Source organism: Papio anubis, chromosome 6 (genome assembly GCF_008728515.1).
Source record: "Papio anubis isolate 15944 chromosome 6, Panubis1.0, whole genome shotgun sequence".
Lineage (NCBI taxonomy): Eukaryota > Metazoa > Chordata > Mammalia > Primates > Cercopithecidae > Papio > Papio anubis.
Genome location: NC_044981.1, coordinates 28,406,040 through 28,431,574, shown reverse-complemented (window position 1 = coordinate 28,431,574; position 25,535 = coordinate 28,406,040). Strand labels below are relative to the sequence as shown.

The 25,535-nt window shown below is 41.0% G+C and overlaps 1 long non-coding RNA gene and 2 other non-coding genes across 3 annotated transcripts; 1 reads left to right on the top strand and 2 right to left on the bottom strand.

Annotated features, from left to right (window-relative positions):
• Positions 1–6,298: 6,298 nt before the first annotated feature.
• Positions 6,299–24,717, bottom strand: LOC103883570. Its single transcript, XR_002521491.2, has 4 exons — positions 24,049–24,717; positions 22,646–22,764; positions 13,163–13,188; positions 6,299–7,771 (listed from the first exon to the last, which is right to left on the bottom strand). It is a non-coding gene; the product is annotated as an uncharacterized LOC103883570 (long non-coding RNA).
• On the top strand, positions 7,451–7,524 carry TRNAT-CGU. Its single transcript has one exon. It is a non-coding gene; the product is annotated as a tRNA-Thr (tRNA).
• On the bottom strand, positions 17,375–17,446 carry TRNAA-UGC. The gene has a single exon. It is a non-coding gene; the product is annotated as a tRNA-Ala (tRNA).
• Positions 24,718–25,535: the final 818 nt, after the last annotated feature.

Sequence of the window (25,535 nt, the reverse complement as noted above, 5' to 3'; positions counted from 1 at the left end):
GGCTTAAGGGTCTATTTCTTCCATCCCAGAAGGCCCTGAATTCTTAAGGGATCTGCTTTTCCCCCCAATAACTAGCTTTGCAAAGTAGGGATCTCAAGAAGTGGCAATTCTGATTTCTTAGTCCTGGGACAATTTTGGAAAGACAAAACGTAAAATAGAAGCTTCTCTCTCCTTGGCAGAACTGTACCTGGCGAGATTAAGTTACGCCACCTCCACCGGCCCTTGACTTTTAAAATGTCTGTGAACTGCTCATGTGTCTATGACTAAAGGGCCAGTGGATACAGAGATACTGCTTTGACTCTTATTTTCCCTAAGAGCCTCTCCATGGTGGGAAAGCCTCTGGAGTCTCCCAGCCTCCTGCAGGAGCCTCAGTTCTGTAGCTCTGCCCCAAAATAGGCCCCAGGCCATGAGTTCTGGCTCTGGAAGCACTAAGGTAGAGCTGCTATCATTCACTGAGGCTTCTGTCTGTGCCTCTGGGTTAAATGGTTTTACTTCATGCACTTACTATGCTGAACTTGAATTACTGGTGGGTTTTTGATTGGCTGTGTTTGGTGTTTTTTTTTTTATTTGGAGTTTTCTTCCTCTCTTTTTTTCCCTTATGATATGGGTATGTATTTATATTGTAGTCATTTTACATTTGTATTGTGGTCATTTTACATTTATACTGTGGTCATTTTAAATGGTCATTTAAAAACATACTAGATCTATTGTTGTTGTTCAAGTGGGTAAATTTTGTCAGAGATATCTCCAACAACAATATTTTTTCATAAGGTCAAAATCCTTTTTTTTTTTTTAGACGGAGTCTTGCTCTGTCACCCAGGCTGGAGTGCAGTGGTGTGATCTCAGCTCACTGCAAACTCCTCCTCCTGGGTTCACTCCATTCTCCTACCTCAGCCTCCTAAGTAGCTGGGAGTACAGGCGCCTGCCACCACGCCCAGCTAATTTTTTGTGTTTTTAGTGGAGACAGGGTTTCACCGTGTTAGCCAGGATGGTTTCAATTTCCTGAACTCGTGATCAGCCTGCGTCGGCCTCCCAAAGTGCTAGGATTACAGGCGTGAGCCACCACGCCAGGTCCAAGATAAAAATCTTTATACAGTCGTGTGTCAATAGGGGCAAATGTTCTGAGAAATGCACTGTGGGATGATTTCGTCATTGTGCGAACATCACAGAGTGTACTTATGCAAACCTAGATGATATAGCCAACTACACACCTAGGCCATATGGTACAGCCTATTGCTCCTAGGCTACAAAGCTGTACAGCAGGTTGCTGAACTGAATACTGTCAGCAATTGCAATACAGTGGTATTTGTGTATCCAAACATACAAAAGGTATAATAAAAATGTGGTATAAAAGATAAAAATGGGGCCAGGAACAGTGGCACATGACAGCAATCCCAGCACTTTGGGAGGCTAAGGCGGGTTGATCGCTTCAGCCCAGGAGTTGTAGACCAACCGGGGCAATATGGTGAAACCCCATCTCTACAAAATACAAAAATTAGCTGGGTGTGGTGGCACATGCCTGTGGTCACAGCTACTCAGGAGGCTGAGATGGGAAGATGGAGTGAGCCCCAGAGGTCAAGGCTGCAGTGAGCTGAGACTGCGCCATTGCACTCCATTAAAATGGTACACTTGTACTGGGCACTTGCCATGAATTGGTCTTGCAGGACTGGTAGGAGTTGTTCTTGGTGAGTCAGTGAGTGAGTGGTGAGTCAATGTGAAGATGTAGGACATTACTGAACACTACTGTAGATTTTATAAATGCTATATACTTAGGCTACGTGAAACATATTTATTTCTTCAATAATAAATTAACCTTAACTTATTGTAACTTTTTCACTTTGTAAACTTAACTTTTAAAAACTTTTCGACTCTTTTGTATAACACTTAAAACACAAACACCTGGCTGGGCATGGTGGTTTATGCCTGTAATCTCAGCACTTTGGGAGGCTGAGGCATGCAGATCACTGGAGGTCAAAAGTTTGAGACCAGCCTGGCTAACATGGTGAAACCCTATCTCTACTAAAAATAAAAAAAATACAAAAGTAGGCAGGTGTGGTGGCGGACGCCTGTAATCCCAGCTACTCAGGAGGCAGAGGCAGGAGAATCACTTGAACCCGGGAGGCAGAGGTTGAAGTGAGCCGAGATCACACCACTGCGCTGCAGCCTGGGTGACAGAGCAAGACTCCGTCTCAAAAAACAAAAACAAACAAACAAACAAACCACAGACACCTGTAAAGCTGTACAAAAAACATTTTTTCTTTATATTCATATTCCATAAGCTTTTTTCTACTGAAAAGTTTTTTTTTTTTTTAACTTTTAAAACTTTTTTGTTAAAAATGAAGACACAAACATACACATTAGCCTAGGCCTAGACAGGGTCAGGATTGTCAATATCACCATCTTCCACCTCCAAATCTTGTTCCACTGGAAGGTCTTCAGAGGCAATACCAAGAAGGAAGCTGTCATATCCTATGATAACAATGCCTTCAAGAATCCCTTGTGAGGGCCTCACTGAGGCTGTTTTACAGTTATTTTTTAATAAGTAGAAAGAGTACACTGTAAAATAACAATAAAAAGTATAGTATATTATAGTAAATACATAAACCAGTAACATACTTATTTATTATCATTTTCAAGTATTAGGTACTGTACATAATTGTATGTACTATATTTTTACACAACTGGCAGAGCAGTAGGTTTGTTTACACCAGCATCACCACAAACATGTGAATAATGCACTGGGCTACGTTACCACAGCTACAATGTCATTAGGTGATCAGAATTTTTCAGCTCCATTATAATCAGTCTTATGGGACCACTGTCATCTATATGGCTCATTGTTGACCAAAATGTCCTTATGTGGCATGTAACTGTGTTTCTACCTTTAAAGGTCAAGTACTTCATCTTTCCTTCAGTTATATCTGGTTGCTCATCAAGATTTTTAATGCATGTTTATGGTTCAAATAACTATTTCACTTGAGTAATAGTCCAAAGTGTGATGATCTAATATTCATATTCCTAGGCTACTTGACGTAATGCAATTTCTTCTCAAAGTCAATCCATTTGATATAGGACTAGCAATTCTACTGTGCTTAACTATTAGTACTTTTACTTTCTCTTGCCTCATTACGGTGAAATCCGAACTCAAACATAGCCTTTCAGGCTGGAAAAGGACTAAACTGGAGTACTGTGCTAAGTTGCTAGTGTCAAAGCTACCATTAGAGAAGTTTGAAAGGACTTTCTGGTAATCCAGTGTCACAAATGCTGTATTAAAATCACTGGTGAATGTAGATGGTACACACGTGATATACCAACATTCTTTACTAGACACTGAATGGCACTTCAATCTCATGGCAAAGTTATATTAGGGCAAAATGCCCAACATTTTAGCATAGATACCTGCCAATTGCCTGCTTTCCACTGACCGACAGTCTTATTCCTCTAGCTGATGTGGTGTTCTCAACTGGCATTTCTCTAGCTTCTCCTTGAGTCTACCCATTCTGTAGGGTCCCCTCTGTAGCCACCAGCTATGCCTCTCACTTCTGTGTCCTACCTCAAAATACCTTCTCCGGTGCACCCACTCCATCCCTTATTCCTAAATTACCTTCCCACCTTAATCTTAGATCATATTCATCTCCATCTTCTGTTCTCCAGATTTTCTTACTTTCCCCCACCTCAACTCATTCACTACACTCACTGCAATAACTCATTACCCTCAGGATCCAGCCAGCTTTGTGCTCCTAGCTCACAGTCTTTGCTTTTACCACTTCCTACGATGGCCCCTTCCTCTACCATCCCTGTGCTATCCTTTGGTTTCCATCCTTTCTAACTCCTATTCTTAGCTTAACTTTTCTTCCCAGGCTCAACCTCTCTTCTTCCCACACATCTGTGAGATACTCCCATTCTGAGTGGTCCTTGTTTATCCCCACCTCTGGTTGTTCTCAGAAACTATGGACTGGGATCGCTAAGCTGACACATACTTTTCCTTGAGCCTTTTATTTTCTTCTATCTTTGAATTCAAATTTTTGTTCAGCTTTTTAATTAGGCATATGAACCTGTCACACTTACTTCATCTCACCCCTTATTTACTAGTTTTCTTTTTAAATAAGTTCATTTTAGTAAAGTTTGGGGGAAATCTTAGGACACATCTTAGTTATTTCTCAGAGGATGCTGCTTACTGCAATAGTTTCCGTGGGCTGCTATAACAAAATAGCACACACTAGGCGGCTCAAACAACAGAACTTTATAATCTCACAGTTCTAGAGGCAAGAAGTCCAAGATTGAGGTGTTATCAGGGTTTGTTCTTTCTGAGGGTTGTGAGGGAGAATGTTTCAGGCCTCTCCTCTAGTTTCTGGTGGTTTTCTGACAATCTTTGAAATTCCTTGTGATTGCATCACCAAATCTCTGCCTTCATGTTCACATGGCATTCTCTCTGCATGTGTGTGTATGTTCAAATTTCCATCCCCCCTCCCTTTTTTTTTTCTGAGACGAAGTCTCGCTCTTATCCCCAGGTTGCAGTGCAGTGGCGTGATCTTGGCTCACTGCAACCTCTGCCTCCCAGGTTCAAGTGATTCTCCTGCCTCAGCATCCTGAGTAGATGGGATTACAGGCCCCTGCCACCACGCCTGGCTAATTTTTGTATTTTTAGTAGAGATGGGGTTTCACCATGTTGGCCAGGCTGGTCTCGAACTCCTGATCTCAGGTGATCTGCCCACCTCGGTCTCCCGAAATCCTGGGATTACAGGTGTGAACCACTGCACCCAGACAAATTTCCTCTTTTTATTGGGACATCAGTTATATGGAATCAGGGGTTCACTTTACTCCATATGACTTCAATTTAACTAATTACCTCTTTGATTACTTTATTTCCAAATAAGATCACATTCTGAGGTACTGAGGGTAGGATTTGAACATGAATTTTCAGGGGACAAAATTCAATTCTTGACAGCTACTAACTAGTATTATGGCAAATCACCCTATTCTCAACAAAGAAAGCATAACTGAGGGTAATATGAAGTCACTGCAGTTGTGACAATCTCCGTACTCCAGTATTGATATTCATATCCCTCAGTCAGCTGTCTTGGATTCTGATGTTAGTTGAGCACTTTTGCATCAAATTGACTGGAGATCTCATGTGAATTATTTACCCTTTCAATTCACTCACATATTTTTTTTTTTTTTCTTTGTGAGTACAGGTCTATTTGGAGGAGGATCCCATTGGGATAGTGATACGGTTTGGCTGTGTCCTCACCCAAATTTCATCTTGAATTGTAGCTCCCACAATTCCCACATGTTGTGGGAGGGACCCAGTGGGAGAAAATAGAATCATAAGGGTGGTTTCCCCCATACTGTTCTCGTGGTAGTAAGTCTCATGAGGTCCAATAATTTTTTTTTTTTTTTGAGATGGTGTCTTGCTCTGTCTCCCAGGTTGGAGTGCAGTGGTGTGATCTCGACTCACTGCATCCTCCGTCTCTCGGGTTCAAGCAATTCTCCTGCCTCAGCCTCCTGAGCAGCTGGGATTACAGGTGCCCACCACCATGCCTGGCTAATTTTTGTATTTTTAGTAAAGATGGGGTTTCACCATGTTGGAGAGGCTGGTCTCCAACTCCTGACCCTACGTGATCCACCTGCCTCAGCCTCCGAAAGTGCTGGGATTATAGGCATGAGCCACTGTGCCCAGCCATATTCTTTATTTTGTTTAATTATCTTGGATTAACTTGAATATATTCTAGGTGTGTTCAAGTACTAATTGTCACATTAGGGGAAAAAAATCTGTTAAGACTTTTTCCAGCAAAAGTCAAAAAGAAATTTTAAAAATTAGTTGAACTGGGCAATGTCAGAATTATACCTAAAACAAAAGTTTTATGCTTTGAACTAGATTACTGGGCCCTGTTAGGCACTCAGCTATCACATTGTACTTCTTTTATTGTGATACTATTCCTTGTTTGATTTTTATCATCTGGCTATCTTCCTAGTTGTGTCTACAGAAGTTATTTCAATTCCTGACACACAGTAGGTATTCAATGTCGTTCTTGTTGGGAAGAACTTGAACAATATTTCCCTGGACACGATGCCATCCCAGTTGTATTTTAGTGACTGAAGTTAGTACAATCCTGATCATAAACAATTTGGCTGATTCAAATTCAGAAAGGCTATGATTCCTGGTCCTTATGATTTTGGGGGATGTTGCTTCCCAAACTCAGTAAATATTCAGTAACTCTTAATACAGTAACTGTTAGTGTAGCCCTAATCATAACAGTTTGTTAATCTGTATTAAATTAAAACATGACTCTCTTGGTTAACAGGAAAATAAGTTTATATTCACTACAAAAACATTCCGAATGGGATAGGAAATGGCAATGCTCCAACTTTTGGCTCAAGAGAGGAATTAAGAAGACTTTAGGATTCAAGGGCGTTATCAGGCCCAGAGCCCCTTCCAGCCTTTGTCTGGTTAAACAAGGAATTTTGTAATCCTCCCTGTTGTCTTTTTAACATGGCGGGAAAGCTGGATAATGTGCAGAGACGTTTGCTTTATTTGGTGAACTCACTCCCTCACTTTGGCACCAGCCTCAGTTCTAAGCAAAGGCAGAAAACTAGGATACAAACGTTAACAGTTTCAGAATGGATCTTAATTTGGGGATTTTTCAATCAATTAATGTTTGTTTAGCTTCTACAAGGTGAGGATCCATAAGGAAGATATTAGGAAACAATCTAATGGAAGCTTGAAGAACCAAAATGAGGAAAGCAGAATTAGGAACGACCCTGTCCGGTGACGCCTCTCCTTCTGGTTTCCATCTGTGCCCCCTCTCAGGAGCCGCTGGAACACAAGCCTCGAGCAGGCAAAGGCTCTTTGGATTTGAAATACAAAACCGTTAAGTGAGCTCAGACTAGGTCGCCTCCCAGCTGTCGCCTACTTTCTCTAGAGCAGTGATCTGGCAGCTGTTTGGAGAGTCTGAACGCGATAACAGTTTTTGTTTTTCAGCGCATCCCTGTGCTATCTTCTAATGGCCAGAAAAGCCATTAATGTGATGAAAATTCTGAATGATCTGTTTGGCTAGAAAAGCTTTTCACTCCACTTTTAGAATCCAATCACTTGATTCTAAATCACCACAATGCCATGGAATATAAAAACTGCTCTCGCTACGTCTAGAGACAGGTGCCTCTTCCTCCTCTGGGAACACGGTTCATCTCCACTCTCCGATTTCACGGCTTTATTTGCCCTCTGGGACGCGCTGACATTGTTCCAAGCACATTTTCTAAGTGATTATGTGAGTGTGGATGTGTTGTGTTGGACTCGAAGGGAGTCTAATTTCTAAAAGTTCCTTTCAGGAGTCTGCCTTTACTACAAAGTTGATGTATTCGAAAACACAGTAACTCTCATTGGCAACACAACTTTTCACCTAATTAAGTACAATTCGGTCATAAAAGAAGCCATGGGGTCTGCGCAGCTGGCTCTGTGGCTTAGTTGGCTAAAGCGCCTGTCTCGTAAACAGGAGATCCTGGGTTCGAATCCCAGCGGGGCCTTAAAGTGGGTGTGTCTTTTTCTTTCCCCTTTTAGTAAGGGCCATCTGTTTTTGTGAATTTATCACAATTTTTAGTCTATAATCCTTAATCACAATATCAGATCCACTGCATAGAGCTTTAGTCTCTCCAGTCTCTCTTCATTCCACCTGCATCCTCAAAGGCTGTTAGTTTCTGATGATCTCTCAGGCAGTTATGTTGGAATTTCACCAAACTCAGGGGTTCAAGTTCAATCACGGATAAAAAATATCTAAAATAAAATGGTAAAACTTTTAATTCAAAACATTAAAAAATATATTCTTCTGGTTTCTCAAACTCCATGAAACCTTACTTAAATTCCACATGGATGAAAAATGGTTGCAATTTATGAAACATTTACTAAGTTGTACTTTATGTATTTTCTCACATACTTTTAATTCCTAGACTATTAACCGAAGTAAACAGTATTATGCCCATTTTACAGATAAAAAATGAAGTATCAGAAGGAAATAAACTTGCCCAAATCTTATAGCTGATAAATAATCAAGCTAATATTTCTTTTTTTTTTTTTTTTGAGACAGAGTCTGGCTCTGTCGCCCAGGCTGGAGTGCAATGTCCGGATCTCAGCTCACTGCAAGCTCCGCCTCCCGAGCTTACACCATTCTCCTACCTCAGCCTCCAGAGTAGCTAGGACTACAGGCTTAGTAGAGACAGGGTTTCAACGTGTTAGCCAGGATGGTCTCGATCTCCTGACCTCGTGATCCACCCATCTCGGCCTCCCAAAGTGCTGGGATTACAGGCTTGAGCCACCGCGCCCGGCCAATCAAGCTAATATTTCAATCCAATATTTCTCAGTTACTTAAGTCAAAGTTACTTAAGTCGAAGTCTTAAGTCTCATTAGATTATCTAATAAAAACTTTTGTATATAAACACACACACACACACACACACACACACACACAAACTTATGGACAAATTTTGCATATTCTTTTGAGATTTTCCCTGACCTCCTTAAGTTCTTTGGTGCCTATGTGCCACTGAAAAAAATCCATGACGTCCATAAATCAATAAACAGTAAATCACAAATGAATGTTCAGAAAAAATAAGCTATTTTAGGGTCAGAGGACATATTTTGTTTCTTGACATTGATTTTTATAGGACTATCACTCCCTTTCTTTGGTTGATTTAAACTGGGTTATTAGAAGCAGATGTCCCAATAGGGGTATTATGACTCTGAACCAGCATGCCGGTTTCAAAAAGTTATATTTCTGGATACGAGATCACTGAAGTGAATTCTGAAAAGAATTCTATGTGGTCCATAAACACCTCTTAAAGCTAACCTCAAGCAGTGGAAGATATGCCTTCATCTGTTTTACATGAAGTTACAGAACTCTAGTCATCTCCTCATTCATTCCCAAAATTATTAATTTTGTTTTGTTTTGTTTTGTTTTGAGACGGAGTCTGGCTGTGTCGTCCAGGCTGGAGTGCAGTGGCGCCATCTCGGCTCACTGCAAGCTCCGCCTCCCGGGTTCACGCCATTCTCCTGCCTCAGCCTCCCGAGTAGCTGGGACTACAGGCTCTGGCCACCACTCCCGGCTCATTTTTTGTATTTTTAGTAGAGACGGGGTTTCACCGTGTTAGCCAGGATGGTCTCAATCTCCTGACCTCGTGATCCGCCTGCCTCGGTCTCCCAAAGTGCTGGGATTACAGGCGTGTGCCACGGCGCCCGGCCCAAAATTATCAATTCTATACCTACTCACATCAAGGTGTGGGAAGGTAAGCTGAACAGGCCTGGTCTCTATCCCAAAGGAGGTAAGAGCTTATTTGGGGATGGGTGAGTGAATAAAGTTATTTATATAATGACAAACATAACATTATGGCTATGAGAAGTGCTACAGAAAAAGAATGACTGTGATTTAGAACATACGGGTAAGATTTAGTTTCATCAGGGAGATAAGAGGAGAGTCTTCAGTTGCAAAGAAAGAGGACAGTATAGGAAAGGCAGACAGAGCATAGGGAAACCCAGGCAGAGGAAGTTAGACAAAGTGCATTGGACTGGAAAAAAACTGGTATGAGTACAGTGGGAAGGCCACGGGCAAGCAGCCTCAGAGATGGGGTGCAGGAGGATAGGACCAAACTGTGTCAGAATTTTAGAGGCCATGCCAAGGAGTTTTAATTTCATATTAAGAGCAACCAAAATCCATGTGTAATTGAACATAAACACATTTCAAAAATTATGAGTGAAGAAAAAAATATAAAGTTTAAGATGTATTCTCCTATTTATTGTGTTGTTTTTGGAAAATAAATTTAAAATTAACTAGAAAAGCAGATAACCAGTAACATAATCAGAAGTGGAGAAAGTATAAATGTAAGAAATAATTAAAAGGAATTGGCATCAAGTTTTAGGGGGAAAAACCCCCAAATTGAGAAAAAGCCTATATCTGCAACCTCAAGGGAGTTATTGCTCACAAATGACTCCTTTTCCAGATGTTTTAAGAGTAAAACCTCAGCAGACAAGTACATCAATGCCTTTGTTTAATTTTTGATTGATAAGAAATAATGCTAACCTCTTTCTCTTTACTTAATGGTGATGAATTCACTAATGTTTTAATGAGAATTTAGTTGTGCTTACTGGGGGTTCTCTGGAAAGTTTAACTTTCTATTCTGTTTCTTTTATAAAGTTCCTAGCTGCCAAAATAAGAGAGGTTGGAGTCAAGTCCTCTAAAGTCTTTTGATCCCCAAGATGAATTATCTAAGGAGCCTTAAAACTCGCCTTTTGCAGTCGCCTCACACTCCGCAAAGAGCTGTGTTAGTCTCTGTGCAAACTCAGCACACAACTTCTAAGTTTATGTACTGGACCAGAGATTGAAAAGTGAAGTGGCTCTCAACTCAATCCAAAGATGCTTTCCTCCCTCTAGTGAAAGCAATGCTCATTCAATGGATCAAGTCACACCAAAGAGAAATCTATTCACATATAAATGCAAAGAAAAGGCTGGCAATAAAGTGACTGACTGTGCTCAGGAGTGAAAGGAGCATGGAGTTCTCGATGACAAAGTCTGTATGCATGTCCTGGATCCCTCACTACCAAATGTGGACCTTTGGTTAGTAACTTGACTCTCCTAAGGTCTGTCTCATTCTTTTCTTTTTCTTTTAATTTTTACTTTTAAAATAATTTCATTGTTACAGAAAAGTTGCATCCTTCACTCAATCTTCCCAAATATGGACCTTATCTCATATGTATATCTCATATGTGTATATATACACACATATATATACATACATATACATATATATACTTTTATCTCATATCTCATATGTATATATGTATACATATGTATTTTTTTCTTTTTTTGAGACGGAGTCTTGCTCTGTCGCCCAGGTTGGAGTGTAGTGGCACGATCTCAGCTCACTGCAAGCTCCGCCTCCTGGGTTCACACCATTCTCCTGCCTCAGCTTCCCGAGTAGCTGGGACTACAGGTGAGTGCCACCAAACCTGGCTAATTTTTTTTTAAATATTTTGTTTAGTAGAGACAGGATTTCACTGTGTTAGCCAGGATGGTCTCGATCTCCTGACCTTGTGATCCACCCGCCTTCGGCCTCCCAGGTACAAGGCAAGGCTTCTTGAAACCGGGCCCGGAGGTTGCAGTGAGCCAAGATAGCACCACTGCACTCCAGCCTGGGTGACAGAGTGAACTCTGTCTCAAAAACAATAATAATAAATATTTTTTTTTTTTGAGGCGGAGTCGCTGTGTCGTCCAGGCTGGAGTGCGGTAAGCGCGATATCGGCTCACTGCAAGCCTCCTGGAGATTCCGCCATTCTCCCGCCTCAGCCTCCGGTAGCTGGGACTACAGGCGCCATACCTCGCCCGGCTATTTTTTTGTATTTTTAGTAGAGACGGGGTTTCACCATGTTAGCCAGGATGGTCTCAATCTCCTGACCTCGTGATCCACCCGCCTCGGCCTCCCAAAGTGCTGGGATTACAGGCTTGAGCCACCGCGCCCGGCCAAAAAATAATAATAATAAATAAAAATAAAAAAGAATAAGTTGTAGACATAATGACCCTTTACCCCTAAATAGTTCAATGTATGTTTCCTAACAGGAAAACACCCTCTTACATAATCACAGTACAATGATCAAAATCAGAAATTAACATTGATATAATACTATTGTCTAATATATGGGCCTTATTCAGACTATGCTAATTGTCCCTATAATGTCCTTTTTAGCAAAAGAAAATCTTTGAGCATATGTTTAATTGTCATGTTCTGTAGCCTTTCTTTCTCTTTTATAACATTGGTATTTTTAAAAGAGTACAGGCCAGTTATTTTGTAAAATTTTCCTCTATTTGGGTTAGTCTGCTATTTCCTCATGATTGGATTTCGGTTATGAATTTTGAGTAGGAATACCAGAGAACTGATATTATACCCTTTTCAGTGCATTTTATCAGGAGATATTTAATGGCGGTTGTCCCATTACCAGTGGTATTAATTTTGGTCACCTGGTTATGACAGTGTTTGCCAGGTTTCTCCATTGTCATTAATAAGTATCCTGACTTTGAGACTATGTAAATATCCTGTTATCATTCAACTTTTATCAACTTAATTTAGCACCCATTGATGATCCTGGCCTGAATCAGTTAGAAGTATGATGGTTGCCAAATGACGATCTTCTGAATCCATCATTTATTCTACATTTACAAGTTATCTTTCTGCTATTGGAAGAAAAACGTTTCCTTCCCCTCCCAGCCTCCACCAACCCTCCAGCTTTTTTTTTTTTTTTTTTCCACAGAGTCTTGATCTGTCACCCAGGCTGCGGTGCTAATATATAGATTTTTTTGTAGAGGGGGTCTTGCCATGTTGCCCAGGCTGGTCTCCAACTTCTGGACTCAAACGAACCTCCTACCTCTGCCTCTCAATGTGCTGGGATTGCAGGTGTGAGCCACTGTGCCTCGCCCCCCTTCTCTTTTGACATTTACTTGTTTGTTTATATGGACTCATGGGTTCCTACAATCCATTACTATTACTAATTTTGGTATTTCTTAATCTGCAAAATAATTAAAAGTTCAGTGTAGGAAACAGGGAGCATTCTAAGTATTTCAAACAAAAGGAGTTAAAAACAGGAAGTTGGATTACTACAAAATTATCTGACAAGGTTGAGAAACAGGCTTTAGATTAGACCTTCAACTATGATTTCAGAAAATATCTATAGAACTAATCTATAAGGGAAGCTGGCAATAAACTTTTTGAGACTCAGAACATTGTAACCATAATCCAAGTAACAACATTAGAGCTAGGAGATTGCTTCCTTTATAATAACTTCTCAAACTCATGAAGCTGGTGAATGAACATTGGAACATGGACTATGGCCACCGCCTCTGCACTACTCTCTCTAATTCTAAAGGCTAGAGACCAGACCCGTTAACACTGTGCTGAGAAAGCGTATCTTCATGATCTTGCTTGCTAGCAAAAAATAGACAAAATCAGCATGATGATATTCTGCCTGCTAAATCTCAGAGAAGTATATCTAATCTCAGTCAAATCTCATTTGTGTCAAGATTCTTAGCTGCAAAGGAGTCCAGAAAAGGCACTTTCTGTTAGCTTCCAGTTCTCCCAATACAGAATGTCAACCAAAGGAAAGTGGGAATGGTTGCTGAATACATACCTGACAAAGGCAAACTTCTGTTTTCCCTGGGTTGTGAAGAGAATAGAAAACAAAATTAATGAACTGCTTTTTGCAACAGTAACAACATCTGTTTTTTTCAAAAGTTGTTTCCTGGATTGCATTTGGGATTCTATTAGTTTATTAGGGCTGTCATAACGAAGTACCACAGACTGCGTGGCTTAAACAACAGAAATTTATTTTCTCATAATTCTGAAGGCTAGAAATCTGAGATTAAAGTGTCATCAGAGTGAATTTCTTTTAAGGCTTCTCTCCTTGACTTTTAGTTGGCTTTCTCCTTGGTGTTTTTGCCTTCATGTGTGTTTTTCCTAATCTTCTCTTTTTTATAATGACATCAGTCATATTGCCTAAGGGCATGCCCTAATGACCTCATTTTAACTGAATTACCTTTTTAAAGATCTTACCTTGAAATAGAGTCACCTTCTGAGTTATTGGTGGTTACGATTCCACATATGAATTTTTTTATGGAGATTTCAGACCATAATAAGGCTTAAGCAAGCATGAAATTTTCTTCTTTTTTCTTTTTTTGAGAGAGAGTCCGCCCAGGCTGGAGTGCAGAGGGGCGATCTCGGCTCACTGCAACCACTGCCTCCAGGGTTCAAGTGATTCTCCTGCCTCAGCCTCCTGAGTTGCTGGGATTACAGGTGGCCGCCACCATGCCCAGCTAATTTTTGTATTTTTAGTAGAGATGGGGTTCCACCATGTTGGCCAGGATGTTGTATTTTAGTAGAGATGGGGTTTCACCATGTTGGCCAGGATGGTCTCTAACTCCTGACCCCAGGTGATCCACCCACCTTGGCCTCCCAAAGTGCTGGGATTACAGGCATGAGCCACTGTGCCCGGCCACAAGTATGAAATTTTCCTGAAACAAGTTTGTTTATTTGTTCATCCACTTACTATTTTATTTATTCATTGACCATTCCTTCCCCTCTTCCGTCCATCCTTCTTCAGAAATGACTTCCAGTAATCCAAATAAAATATTATTAGCAAACTGGATGATGAAATTATGTTTCATATTAAGCCTGACTTAAGAAAGTCTCAATGAGAGGCCAGGCGCCAGGGCTCACGCCTGTAATCCCAGCAGTTTGGGAGGCCGAGGCGGGTGGATCACAAAGTCAGGAGTTCTAGACCAGCTTTGACCAATATGGTGAAACCCTGTCTCTACTGAAAATACAAAAATTAGACGGGCATGGTTGCCCGCACCTGTAATCCCAGCTACTCGGAAGGCTGAGGCAGGAGAATCCCTTGAACAAGGGAGGCAGAGGTTGCAGTGAGCCGAGACTGTGCTGCTGCATTCCAACCTGGGGAAAAAAAAAAAAAAAAGAAAAAGCCTCAATGACTGAGAAAAATTTCATTTGAGGTTTCATAGTGGAAAATACAGAGTAAAACATTGTGATTATATAACTGACATTGCAGAGTAGAACCCTGGTAGAGCTTAGAGAAAAAGAACAACTCTTCTGCCTCAGAAGTTTGAGACATATTTGTCTTCTTTCCTCTCTTTCCTTCCTTGCTTCCTTCTATGCTACCTTTCTTCCTTCCCTCCCTTATTTATTTCCTTCTATCTTTCCTTCCTTTCTTTCCTCCTTTAAGTTGAAGTATAAATCTATACAAGATACTATAATTTATCTGAGTGAATTCAGATCAAGTGCCATCAGCTAATGCGTTTCAGACAAAATATGTTAAGTTTTCTTGTTCAAAATATTTTAAGTCAAAATAAATGGCACTTGCAATTTACTTTTTATTAAAACACTACCTGTCATGTATGCAATTATGTACTTCCTATGGGTTAATGTATTCAACAATCAGAGTTGCCTTACACAAGTTCTGCCTTCATCCACCTTTGTGGTTAAATTTTTAAAAATGGCTGCATGCAGTGACTCACAACTGTAATCCCAGCATTTTGGGAGACTGAGGTGGGCGGATCACCTGAGGTCAGGAGTTCGAGAGCAGCCTGGCCAACATGGTGAAACCCCATCTCTACTTAAAATACAAAAAATTAGCCGGGCGTGGTGTCGCACACCTGTAATCCCAGCTACTTGGGAGACTGAGGCAGGAGAATTGCTTGAACCCTGGAGGCAGAGGTTGCAGTGAGCTGAGATCACGTCATTGCACTCCAGCTTGGGCAACAAGAGCAAAACTCTGTCTCAAAAAAAAACTAAAAAACAAAACAAAAAAAAACTTTACTCACTTTCTAATTTTTTTTTTTTTTTGAAAATTGACCTGTGGATGCTCCTTATTTATTTTTAATAACATTTTTATTTTTTTATATGCTGAAAATGTCTTTACAGTTTATTCCTGGTTTTTCAGTTTGTCAAAAGATTATATTAAATTTGACCTAGGCAAATGAATTAGTATTTTTATTCATGAAGTTTTTTATGTGTCTTAAGAAGGCCTTCCCCATACTAACTTCAAAAACTTTAATTTATTTTTGTCAGAAAAACCAGCTTCTGTTTCTTAGCCTCTTAACCTCACAATATTCATATTTAGCTTCTATATTCAAAATACTAAATAAATCTCAATTGTTTGATCCTAACACTTAAAAAAATTAATTTAATCCTTGCTGAGGCAAGGGAGAAATGTAAATAGAAGTGCAGACTTTCACCAAACAAAACAAAAGCTAGAATTATTATAGGATTTGGGAGAGGGTGGCCTTTAGTTGAGTTTAATTCAATTTAAACGAAGCAGCATTTTGATAGCATCAAAGTAAAGCAGGGCTATAAGTAAAACAGTTTGCATCAGGGTTGGGCTGAGAAGCAGACTCAGAACCTGCTTTCTTGAAACTACAGAGTTAAGATAAATATTGACAGATGTGCCTGAAGACCCTTAATGAAATTCCGGACTTGGTTGGAAATTGAATCTGAGGTTTTACATCAAGATCATAGTCAAAGTGAATGTCAAAGTCAAATTCATCAGAGCCACATGGCTCAGATAATCTAGGTAATAATGGATTGTTCCGTTCTTACTGATATAATTTCCACGAGCAAATTTTCTCATCATATTATTTTAGAGAACACCGTTTCTTGACCTGTGCTTATTGATGTTAATTGATAACAGCAGTTTTTTTTTTCTAGTTTACAAAAAGAACTAAGGAGCAACTAACAAAAGCTGTTGACCTTCCCCCTCTTCACAAACATTTCTAACAACTCTGTCCTGTTAGCTAAATACCCTTCTTTGCCTACAATTTCCCCTGGTCACCTTCACAGTTGCACACAGCCACCCACTTAGAAATTAGTCATGCTGGCCGGGTACGGGTGGCTCACTCCTGTAATCCCAGCACTTTGGGAGGCCGAGGCGGGCAGATTGCCTGAGGTCTGGAGTTCGAGACCAGTCTGGCCACCATGGTGAAACCCTGTCCTTACTAAAAATATAAAAAAATTAGCCGGGCGTGGTGGCATGAGCCTGTAATCCCAGCTACTTGGGAGGGTGAGGCAGGGGAATTCCTTGAACCAGGGAGGTGGAGGTTGCAGTGAGCTGAGATCGCATCACTGCCCTCCAGCCTGGGCGACAGAGCAAGACTCTGTCTCCAAAAAAAAAGAAAAAGAAGGAAATTAGCCATACTTTTACCCACTTTACCAGTAATGTACTTTCTTTTTTTTTTTTTTTTTTGAGACGGAGTCTCGCTCTGTCGCCCAGACTGGAATGCAGTGGCGCGATCTCAGCTCACTGCAAGTTCTGCCTCTCGCCATTCTCCTGCCTCAGCCTCCCGAGTACCTGGGACTACAGGCGCCCGCCACCCCGCCCCGCTAATTTTTTGTATTTTTAGTAGAGACGGGGTTTCACCGTGTTAGCCAGGATGGTTTCAATCTCCTGACCTCGTGATCCACCCCCCTCGGCCTCCCAAAGTGCTGGGATTACAGGCGTGAGCCACCGCGGCGGACCCAGTAATGTACTTTCTATTCAACAGATGGCTTTAAATATGATCACTTGTAAAATAGAAGGAATGAAAAATAAAATACTTGGTTTTAGCCTGGAAACCTAGAAGTACTGTGAAAAGATCAAAGAGCTGTTGAAAAAACAAAGGGCAGAGGTGGAAACAAACCAATCCTTTTTTCTGCCTAACGTCCTTTCTTACCCCTCCCACTTTCCAGAAAAGGAGTTACAGCACCACAGCCTGAGAGACCTTGGCAATAATAGTGAGCAAAGTATTTGCTCAGCAGCACATACAGGAATCAACATTAAAAGCGCTGTACCTAGTGGAGATGCCGGGGATCGAACCCGGAACCTCATGCATGCAAAGCATGCGCTCTACCACTGAGCTACATCCCCAGCAAGATCGTTTTGCCGACAAAATTTCTTAAAATACACTGTATTCGATCAATTTTTTTCCCCCAAAATAAGTTTTAAATAGTTTCTCGGGCAACAATTGTGTGAATTTTGCAGGTTATGAGTGTGAGAAAGAAGATTTAAATGAATGTTACTAAATCCGTTAGAGTAATTGGAAACTCACCAGGCCCAACACAGAACAAGCGGTTGCAAAACTGGCTTTTATCCGAGCAGGACTATGTATATAAGTCATTCAGATCCAGTCATTTGAAAAGGGCAGAATAAAAAAAAGTAGAACCATAGATGGTTACAGCAAACCACTGGGAAATTTCCTGATGTTCGGCGGGTTAAAGTACTGGGATAGATTCATCTTGTAAGGCATACCCAGTCTTAGGTTTTGGTCTTGGAATTATCCATAGACCAACCCTCCGCCTAGTCTAAAAAGAAAAATCCCACTCAGTAGATTGGATGAGTAAATCTGTATCTTGTTGAATAAAAAGCATAAGAGAAATGTGAATATTCAAATATAAATCTGGGTTACAAAATGTAAGAAACAGAATTCAGTGTCAGGCAATAGATCTCAAAGTGTAGTCCTCAGAACAACAGCATCGGCATCACCTAGGATCTTACTAAAAATACAAATTCTCTGGGCCTACTCCAGACCTATGAGTCAGGGACTGTGGAAGTAGGGCTCAGTAATCTATGTTTTAGTAAGCCCTGAGGGTGATTCTGGTACATGCTTACGTTTGAGAACCGCTGATGTAAGGTAGTGATGAATACAACATTGCTGTTTCGTTTTCTTTCTTTCTTTCTTTTTTTTTTTGAGACAAAGTTTTTGCTCTTGTTGCCCAGGCTGGAGTGCAATGGCGCGATCTTGGCTCACTGCAACCTTCGCCTCCCGGGTTCAAGCAATTCTCCTGCCTAAGCTTCTGGAGTAGCTGGGATTACAGGCGACTGCCACCACGCCCGGCTAATTTTTGTATATTTAGTAGAGATGAGGTTTCACCATGCGGACCAGGCTGGTCTTGAACTTCTGACCTCAGGTGATCCACCCACCTCGGCCTCCCAAAGAGCTGGGATTACAGGTGTGAGCCCCCGCGCCCGGCCTGCTGTTTCATTTTCTAACATTAGCACAGTACTAAGGTGTTTCTAGCATTTTAAAATAAAATAATTTGACATATTAGACCTGAATTTTTATGTGTGTGTATTAAAACATTTAAACTTGTGAGGGAAATAAAAGTGATTTTTAATATATTGTGAAAATAGTATGTGACTATTTTAAAAATTACTTGTGTATTAGACAAACAGTAGCAGATATTTCTGTTTATATTTGAAAGCCTTTGAACATTAAAGAATCTATCCACCATATTGAGAGGAGAAGAGGAGTCAGGAGAAAGAGAATCTGTTTCTGGACCTCAGTTATTTTCCCAATTTTGGTTGTTTTGAAGCAGCAACGTTTGTCTCAGTGCACATGCAATTTGGGCTTTAGAGAGGATGTCCACCTGCTGGCTTCCTAGAGAGTTTAAACTTTTGTTTCTTTTTTTTTTTTTTTTTTTTTTTTGAGACGGAGTCTCGCTCTGTCGCCCAGGCTGGATTGCAGTGGCCCGATCTCGGCTCACTGCAAGCTCCGCCTCCCGGGTTCACGCCATTCTCCTGCCTCAGCCTCCGGAGTAGCTGGGACTACAGGCGCCCGCCACCACGCCCGGCTAGTTTTTTGTATCTTTTAGTAGAGACGGGGTTTCATCGTGTTAGCCAGGATGGTCTCGATCGCCTGACCTCGTGATCCGCCCGTCTCGGCCTCCCAAAGTGCTGGGATTACAGGCTTGAGCCACCGCGCCCGGCCCTTTTGTTTCTTTAAAGTGTTGACCATGGCTGAGTTTATGCAGTAGTACATGGGTTTAGCAACCACAAAATATTTTACTAAGAAACTGTTTAAAAAATAAATTTTCACTGTTATTTTTTCTGGCTCTGCTCTTCTTCATAGAGCAAGGATAAAATCGTAAAATAATCCTATTTTTATTTTAATTATGCAATACAAGGTGTCCTTGACAGAAGTCTTGTGATATGGTTTGGATCTGTGTCCCAGCCCAAATCTCATGTGGAATTGGAGCAGGGTCCTGGTGGGAGGTGATTGGATCATGGGTGCAGTTTCCACCTTCCTGTTCTCCTGATAGTGATATCAGATCTGGAGATCTGATCGTTTAAATGTGTGTGGCACCTCCCCCACCCCTCTTACCTGGTCCGTCTGGTAAGATGTGCTTGCTTCCCCTTCACCTTCTGCTATGATTGTAAGTTTCCTGAGGCTTCCCAGTCATGCTTCCTGTTAAGCATGTGGAACTGTGAGTCAATTTAAACCTTTTTTCTTCATAAATTACCCAGTCTCAGGTAGTTCTTTGTTCCAGTATGAGAACAGACTAATATATCTTAGCTCTTGTGTTACAAGGGAGACCTCATTTGAGATCAGCCTGCTGGCATTGCAATGAAGTGCTTTGTATCAGGAAACTGTACACTATTGACCTTTTTTTCTGTTCACAGCTGAGCCACATGTACATAATCTAGATTTTGTTTTCATAGTTTTATACTTTTATAGCCTATTTTTGAAGATTAACACATTTGCAAAATGACTGACACAATCTTTGCCTAATCCAATGAGTGTTACAGAAAGCTTGTTATGACTAGAACTGTAAATCTTTCTTTTTTTTTTTTCCTCGAGATGGAGTCTTGCTCTGTCACCTAGGCTGGAGTGCAGTGGCACGATCTTGGCTCACTGCACCCTCCACCTCCTGGGTTCAAGCAATTCTCCTGTCTCAGTCTCCCGAGTAGCCAGGATTACAGGGGCCCACCACCGTGCCTGGCTAATATTTGTATTTTTAGTAGAGAGGGGGTTTCACCATGTTGGTCAGGCTTGTCTCGAACTCCTGACCTCAAGTAATCCCCCACCTCGGCCTCTCAAAGTGCTGGGATTACAGGCGTGAGCCACCGTGCCCGGCCTAGAACTGGAAATCTTAAAAAGTGGTATGTGATAATAGAAGGCTGAAATTAAAACCTGCATTAAAAAAAAAAAAATCACCAAATCTATTTGAAAACAAGTCAATTTGTGTTATGCTGAAATTTTCAGGGGCTGTCAGATTTCTCCTTTTAGCCACATTTCTGAATGTCTACAAATATCAATATTGCCCCATAGCGCTTTGGCCCTTTGTACTTCAAAATACATTTTGTTTCATGTTTTTTGTTTGTTTTGTTTTTTGAGGTTTTTTTTTTTGAGATGGAGTTCTGTTCTGTCACTCAGGCTGGAGTGCAGTGGCAGGATCTCAGTTCACTGCAACCTCTGCCTTCCGGATTCAAGTGATTCTCCTGCCTCAGCCTCCCGAGTAGCTGGGATTATAGGCACATGCCACCACATCGGGCTGATTTTTGTATTTTTAAAGGAGACGAGGTTTCACCATGTTGGCCAGGCTAGTCTCGAACTCCTGAGTCCAGGCAATCCGCCCACCTCCGTCTCCCAAAGTGTTAGGACTACAGGTGTGAGCCACCGCGCCCATCCATGTTTTTTTTTTTCCTTGAAACAACAGTACATATAATAGAGGTACAATTCATTGGGATTTAAAAAAAAAAAAAAAAAAAGAGGAGAAGAGAGGAAAATAAAACTGAGTAAAAACAGTTTGGATTTCCAGTTTGGGGTTCTGCATGTAAGTAGCTTGGATGTTGCCACTTTGCTCTAACAACAATTGAAAAGCTGAAGGAAGTGAAAAATCAATAACTCTTTTTAGATTCATAAAAGAAGATAGGTCACAGAGGAAACTGGTGCCCCCCCAAATTGGAGAGACAGACAGACACCGAAAATCACAGCATACTGGAGCAGAAACATCTGTGGGAACCATTGCCTAGGTAAGAAAACCTGAATTCTAATCAATGAATTGCTGGAGGCTAGGTGTACACAAGTCTGAGAGTTAAAAACTCCAGGGGGACCCAGTCACAGCAAGGCCCCCATGCTTTTGTGTGTTTTACTTACAGGAACTTGACCAGATTATCATGGTAAATATTAGAGAAAAATCCCCTTGTGCTTCCACATGGGGAGAGGAAAAGGGACTATTTTGAATAGCACCTGTTTGTCTTAATAAGTTCTGCCCTCAGGAGAAACTGGTTAATCAGAGCCTAACCTGCTGAGGTTTTATCAGCTCTGAGGGGAGGAAAATACCCAACCCAGATAGCTCTAAGCTTCCATGTCATGGAAGGGAAATATTTAACTCCAGTCCAGTCTAGCCATACCTGTCCCCTTAAGGGAAGAGAAAAACAACTAAGCAATACCAGTATGATTCACATTGCAGACATGCAGGCTTACTAAAAGACAGGCCTAATTGGAGGACTGCAGAAATCTTCCTGTCCCCCTGCATCTTGCCCTCACATTACTAAAGATCTATTTGTAGCAGTTCCTTTAACCCAGTGTATCATGTTGAGCTATCAAGAAAAAAGTTACAAGGCAAACTAAAAGGCAAAAAAAAAAAAAAAAAAAAAAAAAAAAACCCAGCTTGAAGATGGAAAGCAAGCCTCAGAAACAGACATGGGCAGGAATCTTGGGATTACCAGATGGGGAATTCAAAACAACTATGATTAATATGCTAAGGACTCTAACGGATAAATTAGACAGCATGCAAGAACAGATGGGCAATGTAAGCAAAGAGATGGAAATTCTAAGAAACAACCAAAAAGAAATGCTAGAGATAAAAATAAAATGCTGTAACAGAAATGACGAATGATGTTGATGGGCTTATTGGTACACTTCATATGGCTGAAGAAAGAAGCTTTGAACTTAAGGATATATCAGTAGAAATTTCCAAAACCAAAAAGCAAAGAGAAGAAAGACTGAAAAGAAACAAACCCAAAACAAGTAGCAACTAAGCCTGTGAAAAGATGCTCCACATCATATCCCATCAGATAAGTGCAAATTAAAACAAGAGACAACACACACACCTATTAGAATGACCAAAATCCAGAACCCTGACAATACCAAATACTGTTGAGGATGTCAAAAAATAGGAACTTGAATTCATTGTTGATGGAAATACAAAATGGCATGACGTCTTTGAAAGACTTTAGCAGTTTCTTACAAAATTAAATATACATTTACCATACAAGTCAGCAATTATACTCCTTAGTCTCTAACCAGAGAAGCTGAAAACATATGTACACATAAAAACTTACACATATATGTCTATAGCAGCTTCATTCGTAATTGCCCAAACTTGGAAACAACCAAGATTTCCTTCTGTAGGTGAATAAACAAACTGTGGCACATCCAGACCACGGAATATCATTCAGTGCTAAAAAAAAAAAGAAATGAGTTATCAAGCCATGAAAAGACATGGAGGAAACATACACCATATTATTAGGTGAAAGAAGCCAATCTGAAAAAGTTACATACTGTATGATTCCAAATATATGGTATTCTGGAAAAGGCAAAGCTATAGAGATAGTAAAAGATCAGAAGTTGCCAAGGGTTAGAGGGAGAGGGAGGAACTGATTAATTGGTGGAGCACAAAGGATTTTTAGCTCAGCAAAAATACTCTGTATACTATAATGGTGGATGTATGTCATTATATATTTATCCAAACCCATAAAATGTACAACACCAAGAGTAAACCCTATTGTAAACTATGGACTTTGAGTAATACTGATGTGTCAATTTAGGCCATCAATTTTAACAAATACATCACTGTATTGGCGATGTTGATGAGAGGGGAGCTATGCATGTGTGTGGACAGGGATTATATGAGATTTTTCTGTGGCTTCCTCTCAATTTTGTTGTGAACCTAAAACTGTTCCAAACAAATAAAGTCTAAAAAACCAAAGTCAAACAAACAACAACAACAAAAAGACAAAAACAAAAACAAGGAAAGCTAAGACCTTTCAGACCTAGAATGCATCACAGTTGTCTAAAATGGCAGAATTTTTTTTTTTTTTTTTTTTGAGACAGAGTCTCACTCTGTTGCCCAGGCTGGAGTGCAGTGGCATGATCTTGGCTCACTGCAACCTCCACCTCCTGGGTTCAAGCAATTGCCCTGCCTCAGCTTCCCTAGTAACTGGGATTACAGGCGCGTGCCACCATGCCCGACTAATTTTTGTATTTTTAGTAGAGACAGGCTATCACCATATTAGTCAGGCTGGTCTTGAACTCCTGACCTCGTGATCTGCCCGCCTTGGCCTCCCAAAGTGATGGGATTACAGGCATGAGCCACCACGCCTGGCCCAAAATGGCAGATTTTAATATATGAAGCTAAAAACCTAAAAATGTACTTGTGTTGGTTGAATTTCCCTTGATATCTCAAATTCCTGCTAGTGAGAGAATTTTTGTGGGACATTGCCCTTTTGAGTGCCTTTTATGTGGTCCCATTTGCCACAACTGGTCTCTTTAAAACTTTCCTTGCAGTAGTGAATAAGGGGGAGAACAAGGAAGGGTGCAGATATTTTGAAAAAGGAAGAACAGAAGTTGAAAAAAATTCCACACAGAGGCAGTTTGAGAGCTAGGGATTAGTGTGAAGACACAGACCCACAATTCAAAACTGCGATGGTTTTCACAAGCAAGATTAACTAGGAATGGAACCCACCAGACTCGGCCAGGTGGAGAGATAAGTGCAAGATGACAGGAACTCATTCTTCCTGAACATGTAGTTCTCTGGGTCAGCCCAGTGCAGGTGCAGCAGGACAGGGGCTTAACCCCCTCTACCCCAAAACCTCCAATCCATTCAGTTTGGTTGCCAGAGGGGCTGCAGGAACCTGGAGGGAGACAAGAAGTTCCTGGAGACAACAGAGTGCTACTGAAGACTCTGGTTGTTTACACCCTGATCTTCCCTTTAATCATTAAGAAATTGAGCTGTCCTGTTTCCAGCTGGGGAAAAAACAATCAAACAATTAAACAACCCAACCCCCCAAAACCTCCCAAACGTGTTCATTTCCTAAAATAAACAAAACTGGTTTTTTTCAAAAAGCAAAAAGCGACATAAAGCAGATCTACAGGTGTTTGCCCTGCAATGCAAACATACCAGGGATTGGACTTAAGACCTTATGCTTGCGAACCATATGCTCTATACCAAGTCACACTGAAGGAAGAGAGAAAGGGATGAAAGGAGGAAGGGAGGCAGGAAGGAAGATTTGTTCTCTAATCTTTACCAAAGTCTCTCTCAAAATATTAACTAAGGGGGCTGGGTGTGGTAGCTCATGCCTATAATCCCAGCACTTTGGGAGGCCCAGGTGGGTAGATCATTTGAGGTCAGGAGTTTGAGATCAGCCTGGCCAACACGGCGAAACTCCGTCTCTACTAAAAATACAAAAATTACCCGGGTGTGGTGGTGGGTGCTTGCAGTCCCAGGTACTCGGGAGGCTGAGGCAGGAGAATCGCTTGAACCTGGAAGATGGAGGTTGCAGTGAGCTGAGATTGCACCACTGCACTCCAGCCTGGGTGACAGAGCGAGACTCTGTCTCAAAAACAACAAAACAAAACAAAACAACAACAACAAAATTAGCTGAGGGGATTTAGGCTTGCTTAATTCTGGGAAAACATTTCTTAAAGTCAGTTTAGTTTCATAAATACATATGAAGTGCCACTAACCACAGACTCTATACATTTTTTTCTCCTTGCTCTTAGCACACTTTCTACCATGGTTCTCTCGCTCCTTCCAGGCTCTAAGCTGAACTGTCCAGTGCAAGACTTCACTCCACCATCCAGTCGCTAGTAGCCATGGCACAAAGGGCATGGTCTAAATCATGAAGTTTATGATGCCCTGGCCCAACTTGCAAGGAATTCCTTATACGTGGGGGACCATTGCAATCCCAGATCCCCACCTTGAATGGAATTCAAAGGCCTAAAGGTAAGCAACTCCCAGGTGAGTCAAGGCAGTACACATGTTGATGGGCATTTAGACCTGGCAGTGCTCAATCTTGGGGGTAGGAGGGATGCTGATCCACTAAGAATTTGGAAACTAAGAATTGACCATTTGGGGGTCAACGAGGGTCATGTAACTGTTATCATGTACTAGTCTTGTTCCTTATCAGAATTCATCAGAAAAACTACTCCACCACTAAAAATGGCCAGATA